The 15942-nt window shown below is 46.5% G+C and overlaps 1 long non-coding RNA gene across 2 annotated transcripts; it reads right to left on the bottom strand.

Moving 5' to 3' along the window:
- Window positions 1–372: 372 nt before the first annotated feature.
- LOC144367573 (uncharacterized) lies at window positions 373–14412 on the bottom strand. 2 transcript variants are annotated; one of them, XR_013427100.1, is made up of 2 exons: window positions 12971–14412; window positions 373–6518 (listed from the first exon to the last, which is right to left on the bottom strand). It is a non-coding gene; the product is annotated as an uncharacterized LOC144367573 (long non-coding RNA). The 2 variants fall into 2 exon arrangements; XR_013427097.1 differs by lacking the exon at window positions 12971–14412 and adding an exon at window positions 12106–12436.
- Window positions 14413–15942: the final 1530 nt, after the last annotated feature.

Genomic DNA, 15942 nt, shown 5'->3' on the forward strand with positions numbered 1-15942 from the left:
CAGAAGGACACTGAGGCTGGGAACAGTGGCCAGGGCTCTCTGGGGCTCCCCATTCCAACTTGAATCAGCTCATAGAAGAAAGATTCAGGACTTCAGAGATCACCGTGCAGGAGGCAGAGCCTCACTCCCCCGCCCCACGTTGGTCACCCCTTAAGGCTTCCCTTAGAGCATGTGGGAAGAGGGCCGGTGCCCCCACGGAGGAGGAGTCTGGCCAGCGGAGGGGCCTGGGTGGCACTGAGGGACGGCACCCTGCCATTCAGAAGCTGGTTGCCTCCACAGCTGGGCCAGGCTGTTCTCCAATTGACAGAGACAATCTCTCCGAAAAGCGAACTCCAAGTTGTTCTGAGACGGTGATAAAATGAGACAAAGCACTTCATAATTTTGTCTAATCACAGATAAAAACAATGTCACTCTGCCTCCCAGGAAGTACCAAACACTCCCTCTCGGCCCGCCAAAACAAGCGCCTGCTACCCCTTCACACCCAGAGGTTTCCCCTGAGCTGGTCTCGCTTCCCAGGGATGAGATTCCGAGAGCTCCAGCCCACTACGTGCAGGTCGATGGCCTAGGCGAGGATCAGCGTATCTGTGGCTAGAGACTTATTATATCCATCCCTGGAAACGGAAAAGAAAAAATATAAAAAGAAACAAGCAGCTCAAAATCCAAGTGCTTTTTTTTGGAGATGTAAAATGTCCGGTTGCCACAGGTCATCACGACTCGCCACCACATCAGGCAGCAATTCCTTACGGAGGTTGCTCAGCAGGGCTGTGCCAGCCAAGGGGAAAAGGCAGGCTCGGAAAAGGACGCTCGTTCAAGCAGCAGCAGTCACCCATGCAGCTTCCCGGCTTTGTGTTTTGTTGCAGAGAGAGTTCAAGTTTCTAGTTCTGGGGTTTGGAAACCCAGGCGCCTTGATGCCAGACACTGGGGTCTTTTCACCGGATGATAATGGACGCGAAATCAGAGCAGAGCAAACACAGGCAGGACTATCCCTGGGGCTTCCGTCTGGGAAGGGAGACACAGCTCCAATGACAAGATGTCAGCCTGGCTCCCTGGACCACAGAAGGGAGCCTGTCTCATTGCAGGGGTGGGGACGCTGATTGGCTTAGGACAGTGTACTCAACTCCAGCATCTTGCCCCTTGCCGTGACCCCAGCTGTTCAAGAGCACGCACTCCAGCTGTTCTTCGAAGAACATTCAAGGGCACCTGACTTCAATGATGCAAGGCAGACTCGGGCGGAGGGTGGCACACACCAGGAGTGCATTGCCAACTGATGCTATGGTGGTCCCCATCTCACATCTCCATGAAATCCAGTTCCAATGATCTGGCATGATTTGGATATGGTTTAAGTGGGTCCCCTAAGGGTTTCCTTGGTCCCCAGTGTAATGATGTTGGGAGGTGGTGGGACCCTTAAAGGGTGGAGCTGGCTAGGAGATGATCAGGTCATTGGGAGCATCATCCTTGGAGGGGATCACATCGTCCCTGTGGGACCTCAGTTCTGAGAGAGTGACTGGCTTCCTGTTTTCCTCTGGCACACGGTCCTGCCATGTCATCCATGAGGCGACACAGCCAGGGGCCTCGCCAGAGCTGCATCACCGCTCTTTGGATTTTCAATCTCCAAAACTGTAATCTAAGTAAACCCCTCTTCTTTATAAGTTACCCAGCCTCAGTTAGTTTCTTGTAAAGAAAACCAGACTAATACAATTAGCAATGACCTCCTATTTTGGTGTCAGTTTTTCTTTTTTTTTAAAAGTAAAGTATGAAACTTTCATTTTATTTTTGGAGTCAGTTTTTCGATGTAAATTCTTATTTCAGCACAGAAGAGGGTGTGGAACCACTTGTACTGGTCTCTCCTCTCTGTAGGTGAGACTCATGCGGCTGCCTGGCCACAGAACTACATTAGCTATCAAATCCTGCTTCCTGACAACAGGGTGGGCCTCTGCTTCCTTAGATCCACCCCAAATCACCCCACCAAAGCCTGGATTCTACCTCGAGTGCTCTCCAACCTCGTCCTAGGGAGACACCCACAGTCCCTTGGCGGGTGTCCTCCCTCACTGCAGGGAGCACGGAACCTGTTTGCATGCCGGTGTGTCCCCAAGGTCTCTGAAGGACATTCACAGCCCTGGGGACAATCGCGTACCCTTGACACGCGTGCATGAGAGTGGCTCTCGGCGTTCGTGGTCTTCTTCCACAGACCCATGGCCCCAGCCCAACCCTGGGGAAAAGGTCAGACAAACCCAAATCGAGGGCATCCCACTGGGTTCCTGGCCAGCCCTCCTCCAAACCGCCAAGGTCAACCCAAACGAGGGAGATCTGAGAAACTGCCACAGTATGGGAGGCCCGGGGAGACCTGGTGACTTAGTATCGCACGGTGGCCTGGCTGAGGTCCTGGGACGGCAAGGGGTCATTGGGAAGAAAGTAATGACATTTTAATCGTGTATGGAACCTGGTGGGCTTTTCACAATGCATTCTTCATGGACAGAGTTGGCTGATGCCGATGGCGTCTCTGTCTCCAGTCCCTGTGTGGTCTCTCCTCAGGCAGGTGCCGCACTCTGTGGTCCTTTCAGCATAGAAATAGGTTCTGGGGTGGACCCAGCATTGTCCTGTGCCAAGTGGCCAGCCAGGACCATGTGTTCCTTCCTGGACTCGGGTCAATGCCACTCAACTCTGCGGCCAGCAAGATTCTTGGGGACTGAGGGAGAGCTGGAAGATTCCCAGAAGAAGGAGTGGGCGGCAGCCCCAGCTTGTGTCCGTGGCCACCTGCCTATTGACTCACCCAGAGCATTCTCACAGGGCCTCCAGCCCTTGCCCACGTCTCCTCTGGGATCCCTGTTACCACCACCAATTGCCTTTCCCTCCTCTGTGGAATGGGATGTATCTCATCGCACACCACCCACCAAAAGATGGAATGAAGAGCCCACCGTGTCTAGGACACAGAAGTGAATGTAAACCAGAGCCTTTCCTATTCAAAGCCAAAGAATTAGCATGAGTAATTCCACCTCTTTATGAAGTTCAGTGATTATTATAAGAAGGCCATACCGGAGCATTCACAGAACAGCATTTCTGCCGTGAGTAATAGAGAAGAATTCTTTATGCTATTAACCTGTGTAAATTTTAGGTTTTTTAAAAAAAAAGTAGTAAGTTATATAGGTCACCATACTGTATCTATAACTAATTGCAACATTAGCTATCAAATCCTCATTGTTGGCTAATTTATCTGCAAAGACCCAAGAATGCAATTCGAGGTAATTACCACCTGTGTGCCGTGTTTCATTTATGGTCTTCGTGAGTCATGAATCTTCTTTCTATAACTGAAAACATTTAATGCAGTTAATTCAAGAGGTCTGCCACGTATGTGGTACCACCAAACTTGCATAAGTACGTGTTGTATTATGATCACATCCTGGGATTTTCACAGGAAATACGATGACTCTGGTAAGACTGCTTGGGAGGTGGGGGTAAGAAGAGAGAACGGTGTTATTCTTTTCCCTCTGTTAATGAATGCTTCATTAACTTTTTTCCCTCTTAAATTAGAGCTAGAACCCCTTGAAACATCTTTGCAATGCATTTCTCGATTTTTTTTTTGAACCGCTGAGTTATATAAACACACCTTGCTTCTATTTGACTTTGATTGCTTTCTTGGCCTGGTTTCCCTGCAAGCATTTGGTATGATTGAATAATTTTTACTTGTGTTTTCTTGCCCTGCCGATGCTAATCTACAATGGTTGGTTTTGCAGCTTTGCTACAATCTACTGTCTTTATCTTTTGCTGGATTTTCAAAGGGGTATTTTATTGTCTGTCGTTGCCATTCACAGTAGCTTCTGGGCACTGTCATCCCACCAGCCTAATGCACATCCCCACGGGCCACTCTGGGAGCCTGTGCTCCTGGGGAGAGCCTCGGCCCCTTCCCCAGAGCCGCAGGCACATCCCTCCCCCAGCTCTGCTTTTGGGTTTCTCTAGTTGCTTGTTAGAGTTTCAATATGAGAGATAAAGCCATCAAGGTGAGGATGAGCTTCTTGATGGCTCAGAGGATTGGATTTGCACAGACTTTGCCTAAATTACAGCATGACCCATGTGTCCCGTCCTGCATGTGGTGGCCGTAGTGCCATTTGAGAAATTCTCCAGTAACAGGACTGTGATGTGGAGGAACCAACTCCGAATGTGTCCTCTCCTGCCAAACCGAGTGGTGATACGCTTGGGCAAAGCCTGCGCTGACATCCTTCGCTCGAGATGTCTTAATCTGGCTCTTCCTGGTGGGAGACTGTCCTTCTAATGCACGAGGACACAACCACCAGGTGAGCAGTGGCCCAGACGTTGCTTGCCCATCTAAACAGGCTTCAGGCGGGACACTGCCAAGGCCTCAGCCAGACGGGTTCTGCTGCCCCCAAAACACAGACGGAACCTCATGCCAGGAGCTGCACAGACACTCATTGACCCCAACTGTGTGTCACCCTCGGAGCTGGCTGGGCACAGAGGTCAGAAAAGGCCTGTGAAGGAACAGGCCCGAGACCTACTGGGGTGGGAGCTAGCATCTCTGTCCTGCTCATTCATTCAAGAAGCATTAGTGGTTGGTTGGGTGATCGGGATGGAGCCGGCACTGGGCCAGGTTTTATGGGTACAGAGGTGGACAAGGCTGAGATAACATCCCTGCCCTCTGGAGTTGATCCAGAATTATCTCTAGGTTAGGAAAAGATGCAGCACAAGTGACAGTGGCCACCGTGCAAGCGACTCTACAGAGGAGCTCACTAGGGAAGATCCAATGCCCCTCTCGCTCCTCCAAGAGCTGCCTGACAGTGAGACCATGCTGCCCTCAGCCCTGCAGACCTGCCCCTCTCTATGACTCTCCTTCTCTCACTCTCGGAACAGGAAACGTTCTTTTCACACGTCCTCAAGTGGAGAGAGTGCTGGGCCATACTTCTGCCTCTTTCTTAGGAGGGTGCCGGCCCTCGGATCCATGCAGTTGACCAAGCAACGCTTCACTACATGAATGGACGGGAGACTAAATACTTCCCCGGTCACTTGAAGATAGATTGAGGGAGAAGTCAACGAAGAGATTTTTCTAGATCACTTGCAAATTGGTGGTTTGAAACTATGATCAGTTAACCGTCCAGATGAATTTCAATTTTTGACCAATAACATTTTATCATAATTAATGGTCTTTAAGGGGTGAAATAGACATGATCACAAGGAGAAACAACTCGCTGAAATGGTTTATACTGTTGCCTTCCTTTAAGGTAATGGTCCTCAAAGACGGGGGGCGGGGGGCATTTTCCCCTTCAGGGACCATTTGGCAACATCTAGGTATTTTGGTTTGTCACAACTGGGGAGCGGGTGCTACTGGCACCCAGACACTGAGATCTGAGATGCTGCTGCACATTTTCCAATGCACAGGACAACTCCCCGCCACAAAGACTCGTCTGGCCAAAAAACGTCAGCTGTGCCAAGGTTGACAAACCCCGTTTTTCAAATTACCCAACTGTGGCCACATCGCCATGTTGAACGTGCAGGTGAAGTTGCCAAAACCAGAGGAATTTTGTGCAAGCGCATCCAGCTCTCCCCTCCTGCTCTCTGATTATCTCCTTTGTCCATTGACCCATCATTTAGCTCCCTTGTGCTGCAAAGCTTTTTGTGTTTTTTATGGATTCAATACTTAACTATATGAGCTTTTCATTACCCATTCTAAAATCCTGAGTGTTGGTGATGCAAAACGTACAACACATCTTTCTGCTGCCTCAGATTCTGAAACTTAAACCTCCTCGGCTGCTTATCTGTCTCCCACCACCTACCTGGGCTTTATGTGCTGCACTTGGCATTCTCCATTGTTCCTTTCATATTAATTTCAATGGTGCCCGGAGGGTACCTCTCACCATATAATAGGTTGCTTTGTGAACAATTCCAGTAAGAGAACCATTCTGCCCAAACAGTGAGATACTCTGGAATGTAAAAAAGATACCCTCTGTGCATCGTTCACATTTGTAGGTACCACCGTCTTCTGCAATTGTATTGAAATTAAAATGAAAGATGAATTGTTTGTTTCTCCTTTCATTCTCCAAGTGTCCCCACTGTTCCAGGTAATGCTCTCAGCCGTACAAAATGGCCAGAACTTGAAAGTGACCGGTTGGACATGGATGAATATGTATTGTGTACTTACACTGGCAAATCATTAAGTGTCCCTTGTCCTGAGATCATCATTTCCATCCTCATGGGCCTCTGTTTCATTCAGGCCGCTCCGGCCCTCAAGGGACCATTAGGAAGTGATGGTTGTTTGTCATGTTTCATCTACTTGTCCCTTCAGTGTGGTCCGCGTGATGGGACATCTGAAGAAACTGGCCTCTGTCTTCTTAGAAATCTTTGTCCTGATGATGAAACTGAAAAGTTTTTCTGAAGGTGCTGGTTTTGATCACACGGTGCCCTGCCTTGGCAGGGAGGGAGGAACGCTTCAGACTTTTCAAAGATGCAGGATTGGAGCTGTTCACTGGAACATCAAATCTGTTTCATCACAAGAGCTGGGTGGCACCGCTGTCCTGTCAGGGGACCCAGAAAAGGAAGAGTGGAAACCAGTTTAGAATCAATGACCTGAGGTTTTTTTAAGTTGGCTCGTTCTTTGAGAAAAGGCTCCATTTCCACCTTATCCTGTGGTCCCTGAGCCTTTACAATTAATTAAAAACCCAGTGGCATCGTGGACCCCCACACCCCACCACGTGTCCCTGTGCTGAAGACTCTTCTGAGCTGTGTTGTCCCCTTCCTGACCCCACTCAAGGTCCGACGTGACCCCTCCTCACACAACCATTGCTGGGCAAGGTCCCCGCCCCGCATCATGCTTCCACCAAGACCCCAGGTTTTGAATTTACACTTATATTACATGCAGAGTTGAGGGGAGCTCCTGGAACTTGGATTTCCTGCACAATTCCAGCCACAGAGGGGCCCAGCTCTCCAGCCTGTCCATTGGGGTTTTCTGTAGTTTGGTCCCCAGCCGCCCTCTTCTTACTTCCCCTGCCCAAGTGACCAGAGTGGCCAGCTGCAGGCAGACCTCTTTACTCTCTGCCCTACAATGGTGCCTTTCCTGCTCTTACCACGGTCCTGCCCCTGGATGCACCATTCTCTGAGAAAATCCTGAGGGAGTCCAAATGTCATAGCTGTGGACATTCCCTGACTACTCAGGGGAAGCCCGTGTCTTGCTTAGGGACCGCTTAGGGTCATTTGCTGCTATTATTAGCTTCCTTAGACACAGGTTCTCTGTGCCCCTGGCCCTGCACCTGTGAGGAACACACTCACCTCCCCAAATTCAGAGAATGGACTGGGAGACACGGAGACAGTGGAGGTGAGACTTTAATGATGGTCTGGCAAGATCAGGGTCTGGTGGGCAGCAACCCAGGCTGTCACAATCAGCCTCTCATGCCCTCGTGTGCAAGGTCCCGGTTCCACACTGACTGAGTGTGATAGGGGCACAATCTCCCCAGACGTTGCCTCGGCTTCACTGTCTCCTGTTGGGTTACTTAAAGAAATGCACCTTTAGTTGTCCCCACCTCCCCTTGGTCGCTTGTGGCTGGAAGGCCTTTGGGGGTGAGTGCATTGTGGCACCTAGCGGTGCTGACTTCTTAAGTTACTATTCCTCAACAGCCTCCTGATTGCCAAGGACTGTTCAGGTGTGTGGACTTGGACTGCACCGTCTCCACAGGCTGTGGTGCTTTATGTGAGTTAACTGCTTGTAAATTTCCACTCTGCTCGATTTTCCCTCTGGCTGTTTTTCTTATATCCCCAGTAGTCTTACATTTAACGCTAAATACTGCATTCTGAAAATGGACCACCAGACTGTCTATTCATCTCACACCCTGGTCATCCTGTCCGCGACCTTGCTTGACCTTCCTTCACTGTCCCTGTTACCTCCCAAGATAACAGCTCTTTATTTATCTGCTTATTGTCTATTTTCCTGCTAAAATGTAAACTTCAAAAGGGAAGGTGTGTTCGTGTGGCTCAGCCTCCTCTCACAGCAACAAGAGCAGAGCCTCAATCAATACTTATGGAAAAGATGATTCTGAGTTATTGTCATTCTTGATTATTAGGTATCTTTACTGATCTGTGAATATGTCCTGTATTTCCAGCTAGATTATAGATTTCTGCAGGGGGGGGGTGCTTTCATACCACTTTGCATGTCCACTTTCTAGTCCCCCTCAGAATAAGACACAAAACAAAAACCACAGGACCTGAACATAGTAGGCACAGTCTCTGCACATAGTAGGTGTTCTTAAAAAGTTCTCTGAAATCAAACTCCTGCTTCAATATGAACTAGCGGGTACTGGATTTACTCTCCCATCACAAATGCCTAAGAAGCAAGATGAAACATAGGAAGCAATGACTCCCGAGACAGTGGCTACCGAGAACAAAGAAAGAGCCTGAGAGCTGGAGGACTCATGAACTGTGTGCTGTAATCGCCCCAGCCGTCGGCCTGGGTAGACTTTTCAGGCCACAGCAAATAAGGGACATCCAGACAGGGCCAGAAGAGACCCAGAGGGAGTCCTGAAGCCAGAGCGTCTGAAAGGCCTGGGAGACAGCGGGGAAAAGGGGGCTCCGACGACCACGGAGGGTTTCACGGAAGTTCTCAACTGACTGCTGATCAGAGCACCCACAGGAGGAAACTAGAGTGGCCGAAAGGATCAGAGAGAAGGGTCCCCAAGTTCACGCAGAGCAGAATGGAGTGCCGGTTCCCAGCTGCCAGAGTGGAGACCATGAGGGGCCTGGCCTCAGTGGTCAGTTGTTAACCCTGGTTCCACCTAACAAAGCCCCAACGATGGGACTTCTCCAGATGGCTAAGCCGGCTCACAGACCAAAGCCCAAGGATGTCTTTAGGAATAAACAAACAATAAAAAATAACAAGGCTCACAGAGAAACCCACAGTGGAGACACAATCGATACATGGAGACTGGCCAGGAAATAACAAAAGTTATGGAATCAGTGGGCGAGGACATTAAAACAAACACTGTGAGGGTATTTTGTATTCATAGCAAGAAGCTAGAGAAAAGACAGCGCACCTTACACGGAGACATGGAAGATACAAAAAAAAATTAAAAAAGAATGCAAGTTGAACTCTTGAGGTTGAAAACTGTAATAAAAAGACAAGAAATCACTAAGTGGGATTCATGGAAGATGAGACATTTCAGAAGAAAAGTTTAGAGAGCTCGAAGACACGGCCACAGAAACCATCCCAAATAACACACAGAGGAAAATACAAAACCTGAACAGAAAAATGAACGGAGCAGCAGAGAGCTGGAGTAGAGCTCAAGCCACCTGGTTTGCTGTAATTGAGCCGCCAACGGAAAGGAGAAAGTAGGGAAGAAAAAAAAATTGGAGAAAGAATGACTAGTCTCTTTCCAGTCTTTTGATGAAGATGATCCACCCGTCGATACAAGAAGCTCAGCAAAACCAAGCAAAGAAACGTGAATAAAATTACCCAATGTGTATCAGGATCGAACCACTGGAAATGAGTGATAAGAAAAAGTCTTAATAAGAGACTTCCACACAGGGGAACAAAACTACAGGTGACAGATTCTTGATGGAATTCTTGAAAGCTAATAAGACAATGATGGCAGCTTTAAAGTACTGGAGTGAAAAGAAATGAAAAGAGAATCTCAACCTAGAATTCTTTATCATGAAAAAATATCTTCCAAAATAAGGGCAATGCACGCACATAGGTACGAAAGCCGAAAGAGTTCATTAGCAGCCGGCCTGAGCGCCAAGCCTGTGAAGGGAAGTCCTTCGGTGGAAGGAAAATGGAAACATGGGTCTATGCAAAAAAAAAAAAAAAAAAAAAAAATGAAGTGATCCAGAAATAGTAACAATGTAGATAGATTTTTTAAAATCTCTTCAAAAAATAATATACCATTTAAATTTAAAAATTAAAAAGTATCATGGGTTAATAATACATGTGGACATAAAATACATGGAGGTGCTGAAACAAGGGGCGGAGGAGGAACAGCCTGACGGGCTCTGATGACGGACGTCACGTGGTCCGACGTCACTGGACCGAGGCTGTGATGAGTTCAATATGGATAACCAGGCTTGAAGCCATCTCTGAGATGATTCAATGAGAAATAATGGCTAAAAAGATGACAAAGGAGATAAAACAGAAAATTTTAAAACCAATCCAAAAGAAGGCAAAAGAAGAAGAGGGGCACAGAGAACTGAGGGGACAACTGAAGAAACAGCAATGACAGCTTTCAACTTTTGAAGGAGGACAGGAGAGCTGTAGGCAATCTGCTGTCCACAGAGCAGCTTAGAGCCAGATAAATTGGTCAAGTGTGGTCATTTCAGACTTTTTAAAACTTGTCCAAACACAGGCAACAAATTGAAAAGTGGTTTAAAAAAAAATTCCTGGGGCTTGGAAGGCACAGGGGGAGCCTGTGGGGTTTTTATCCAGGGCTGCCGCCTTTCTCTTCCCCCCACACCACACCCCGGCTCCATGGTGCCGTCAGTTTACCAGGGCTGACTTCATGTAGCGCAGAGTGCAGAAAAATTCACACCCAAAAATACTAAGGGAAGTCCTTCAGGTCGGAAGGAAACAGATTGTAGCTCAGATCCGCACAAAGAAATCAAGAGTGCCAGTAAAAGCAATTGCATGAGTAATTATAAAGGACAGCATAATAATCTTTTCTGCTTTTCTCCATTGATTTATTTAAGTGACAATTGCATAACCAACAGTTATAAAGTGGTGCAACTGAACATACAACATGTTTGTGTGACGTAAATGACAAATGCACACCAACATGGCAAGCATGTGGGCTACGTAGAAGACTATGTTGTCATTTCCTTCTTTCTTCTCTTAACCTCTTTAAAAGTTACAAGATTTTAAAAAGCAATAATTATAAAACTACATGTTGTAACATGCACAGATGAAATGTATATAACCACCATAGCACAAAGAAAGGAGGAGGGAGGTTGACTAGGAAATGCCTTCGTACTACCAAGGAGTGCAGTAAAGAAGGAAAGAGGAACAGAAAGCCCTGGTCAGACAGAAGACAAGAACAAAATGGCAGACATACAGCCAACCACCCAACGATGGCTTCAACTTGACTGGATTAAGCACTTCAACATGCAGGGGTTATCTGGCTGGATTTAGAAACATAAAACAAGATCCAGCTATACGCATCTTCCTGCTTTTCACAAGACATCATTAAGAGCTGAGAAGATGGACTACAGACTTGCAGAACTTATTTACAAATGACAGGTGGCTAAAATGTAAACAACTACCCAAAGGAGCATTGGAGAGAAGGAGGAGCAACCAGAACTCCCACCACTGGTGGAAGGAACCAGTGTGTTTGTGTACACCTAGTTAAGTTTGGGTGAAGTTCAATTTCTGAAAAAGTCACACCTAGACCTACCATATGAACAAGTCATTATACTGCTAAGTATTTGACCGAGAGAAATAAAAACTTAAATTCATTCCAAGGCTTGTACACAAATGTTCACTGTGGATTGATTTGCAATAGACCAAAACTAGAAACACAATGTCTATCAACAAGTGAATGGATATGGAAATTACAGTATCACAGTGGAATACAACTCAGAAATCAAAGAATTAAACTATTAATATATGCAACCATGTGGATGAATCTTAAAATAATTATGCTGAGTTTAAAAAAAAAAAAAACAGACAAAATACTACATGCCATGATTCCAGTTACATGAAATTCTACAAGATACATACTAATCTATAAGAAAGAGAGCAGAAGTGGCCGGGGAGAAGATAGAGTCTCTGTTATGGTTTGGATAAGAGATGTTCTTCCCACTCCAAGAGCTCATGTGGCGATGCAGGAATGTTCAGAGGTGAAATGACTGGATCATGAGACCTGTGACCTAATCAGTGGATTAATCCATTTGAAGGACTGGTGATTTGAAAGGACTAATGAACTGGGTGGTAACTGCAGGCAGGTGGGATGTGATTGGAGGAAGTAGGTAGATGGGGGCATGTCCTTGGGGGTTATACTTTGTTCCTGGCCGGCTAGTGCTCTCCTCCCTCCCTCTCTTTCTCTGTCCCTCTCTCTGTCTCTCTGCTTCCTGGCTGCCATGAGCTGAGAAGCTTTTCCCAGTCCCTTCCTCCACGATGCTCTGCCTCACCTCAGGCCACAGCCAAGGAGTCACCACAGACTGAACCTCCGAAACCAGGAGCCAAAATAAACTTTTCCTCCTTGAAGCTATTCTTGTCAGATATTTTGGTCACAGCAATGAAAAGCTAACTCAGTCCCCGTAGACCCATGACCTTCAGCTAGGTCCCACCTCCTACAGTATGCACCGCCTCTTAACAATGTCATCGGCTATGAACCCATGAGCAGACTGATCCAGTGATGAGGTCAGAGCCCTCGGGTGCCAATCACTTCCCAGAGCCCGCCCTGAACACTACTGCATTGGTCCAGTCCTCAACCCAGCTCCAGATCCACGCCAGACACCAACTGTCCCTAAAGTTTTTAAGGGATACTAATCAATGGCTCCTGCTACCTGCAGCTCACCTACACCTCATCTCTGCCCCAAATAAAAGCACCTGATAGCTATTCCACAAATGCTCCTTGAAGTTGTGAATGAGTAAGAGAATGAATAAACACACCCCCTCACCAGCCTAGCCTATGTCCCAACATAAACTCCTCAGTTTTTTTTTTTTTCCAGAATGAAAAAAAAATTGGAGTTTGGTGTTTATTCTTTCAAGGCAATATTCCAGAGTGGGTGGAAATTGATCCTAATTTCAGTTCACTTTTAAAATATGGAGCACTAAGTAGCTTTTAAATTTATGGCTGCAAAATTTGTAGCAAACAGAGAGTGGGTGTTATGCTTAATAATTAAAGCTATTCATTTTGCTGTATGAAGAGCTCCAAGAATTGCTTGTGTCTCCAAACTTATTTCTTAAATCAATAAATTGATATCTTTTAGACTATGCTTCACTTAAAATTAACCCAGATGATTTGTGCTTTTATAATATGATTGTACTTACCTATAAGAATTTAAGATCCTCTTCTGGATGTTCCCTTAAAAATAACAGATCAGGATTGTCTATAAAAACCAGAACTATAGGATAAACAACGCTTGAGCCTATGAAGTATTTATCACGGCCCCCGTGGCCAGCCTTCCTGGGGATCCTAACACCCCTGTGTCGTCACTGGCTCTCCTCTCCCAGATGCTCGGCTCCTGCTCTTTGGGGAGCAAAGGATGATTTGTGTCCCCTGGTGATTTATGCAGCCGCTATTAAGCCATCAATAGCATTTCCCTTTCTCAACTAGTTCCTTTGCTTAGTTAATCAGAATTAAAGCATCACTTTCAAATTACAAAGGCAGCATCCTCCCCGAGAAAAGATCCAGGTCAGATGTAAATCGCGTTGGCAATTTTACTCGGTGGCGCTCTGACCACACTTCTGGGTCAGAGTAAGGACAGCATGACCTTGACCCATGACCTGGGTTCACGTTCAAGCTCCTGCTCTCGTTGGCTGTGTGATCCCGGGCAGAGTCCTCGTGGGTACAGAACATTAATACAGATTATAAATGTCCTTCCAAGGTCCTTGTGAAGGAAAAATAGGTCATAAAAGAATCACCTATCACAGTGCTTAGTGCACAGTAGGCCCTCAGCACACATTCGTTTATTTACTGATTTTCTTAGACTCCTCAGCTACCCTGTACAGTACATGACTCCAGATCAGAGCACTGCCACTTGCCAGATATTGGACAAGTTGGGCCTGGGTTTCAGCATCTCAAAAATAGGAATAATAATCTGGTTTTAAGGTTTGAAACTAAATAGTTGACATGGAAAAGTTTCATCCAGTAAGACGGTCATGTCTCTCCAGGTCTGGCCAGGCACGGGATCTGTAGCTAAACGTCAATGGCTCCATCAAGTGGGATCCCATTCGTAGTGGACAGGCCTACGTACAGACTTACACCAAAAATCGTCACTTGGTCTCTGATGGACTCTGAGATCCAGCGGTGGGCAAGAGGGGGTCGTGCTCAGGCAAAGTGAGACTGGACCCTAGGCAATGAGGGCTTCATTTCTGATTTTCTTTGGGTTTGATCTTCTGTCCATTTCTTTCTTTCCATCTCCAGTCACGGCCTCATAAAACTGACCTCACTACATCTTTGCTTATACTTATATACATGGCACTTAAATATCATGTCATTTATTCAAACCCACATAAAAACAGTTACTTCATACTGGACAAAGCTGCCAGAAACATACGTTGGAGGAAAGATGGCCTCTTCAACAAAGGATGCTGGGAGAACTGGAAATTCATGTGCAGCAAAATGAAACTAAACCCCTCTCTCTCACCATGCACAAAACTCAACTCAAAATGGATCAAGAACCTTAGAATTAGGCCAGAGACCCCGTGCCTAATACAGGAAAAAGTAGGCTCAGATTTTCATCATGTCGAATTAGGCCCCGACTTCCTTAACAAGACTCCTAAAACGCAAGAAATAAAATCAAGAATTAATAAGTGGGATGGACTCAACCTAAAAATCTTCTCAGCAAAAGAAACAATGTTTCATGAGATGAAGCCCATTTCATCTCATGCCAGTCAGAATGGCAGTTATCAAGAATACAAACAACAATAAGAATGTGGGGGAAAGGCACACTCATACGTTGCTGGTGGGACTGCAAATTGGTGCCACCACTCTGGAAAGCAGTGTGGAGATTCCTTTGAAAACTTGAATGGAACCACCATTTGACCCAGCTATCCCACTCCTCCGTCTACACCCAAAGGACTTAATATCAGCATACTGTAGAGATGCAGCCACATTAGTGTTTATAGCAACTTAATTCACAGTAGCTAAACTGTGGAACCAACCTAGATGCCCTTCAATAGATAAATGGATAAAGAAACTGTGGTATATATACATAATGGAATATTACTCAGCACTAAAAGAGAAGAGAATTAGGACATTTGCAAGTAAGTAGCTGGGGTTGGAAAATATCATACTAAGTGAAGTAAGCCAATCCCCAAAAAGCAAAGGCCAAATGTTCTTTCTGATAAGTGGCTGCTGATCCATAATGGTGTGTGGGGGGCCATGGGAAAAATGGAGGAACTTTGACTGGGCAAAGAGGAGGAAAGGGTGGGGAGGAGGCACAGGGGCAGGAAAGATGGTGGAATGAGATGGACACCATGACCCTAGGTACATGTGTGACCGCACATATGGTGCAACACTACGTCCATCGTGTACAACCGGAGAAATGAAAAGTTGGGTTGCAATTGTGTACAATGAATCAATTGCATTCTGCTATCATATATACTTAATTAAAATTAATTAGTTAATTAAAAATAAAGACATTATGTCATTTTAAAACAATATAGAACAAATTTAAAAGATGAATTTATTTTTTTACCCCATTTTAACTGGTTTTGTGCTGCTCTCACAGAATACCAGACTGGATCATTAGTAAAGAAAAGAGCTCTGTCTTGAAGTTCTGAAGTCTGGGAAGTCGGGCGAGGACCAGGAGGGCCACTTCTGGTGGGGACCTTTCTGCTGCGTCTTTGGAAGGTGGGTGGGCAAGAGAACAAGCCATCAAGTGTGGCCAACTCAGGGTCACAACCGGCCCACCCCTCCCGACGGCCCACTCCTGAAGTCACAGCATCATCCATCCTGAGGGTGGAGTCCCCGGGTCTGATCCCTGCCCTGTTGTCCTGGGGGTTAAGTTCCCAACACCTGAGCTTTGGGGGGCACGTTCACACCACAGCCCCCCATTTCTAAGTCTCCCTGCTCTTTATTGGATGCAGCACCGCAGCCAGGGTGGACGCTGAGCTTGCTGCCTCTGGGGACGTCTTGGGATTCCATTTTCAGCATCAATCATGTTTGATTTCCGTGACTGCTTCGAGGAGGTTTGAAGAGAGTGTTTATTCTCTGTTTCGGCTTAGAAAGTTCTGTAGCAAAGATAGTGACTCGGGCTTACTCATGGCGCTGTCCTCGGGCCTTGCGTCTGCTTGAC

This window comes from Ictidomys tridecemlineatus, chromosome 1, assembly GCF_052094955.1.
Source record: "Ictidomys tridecemlineatus isolate mIctTri1 chromosome 1, mIctTri1.hap1, whole genome shotgun sequence".
NCBI classification, from domain to species: domain Eukaryota; kingdom Metazoa; phylum Chordata; class Mammalia; order Rodentia; family Sciuridae; genus Ictidomys; species Ictidomys tridecemlineatus.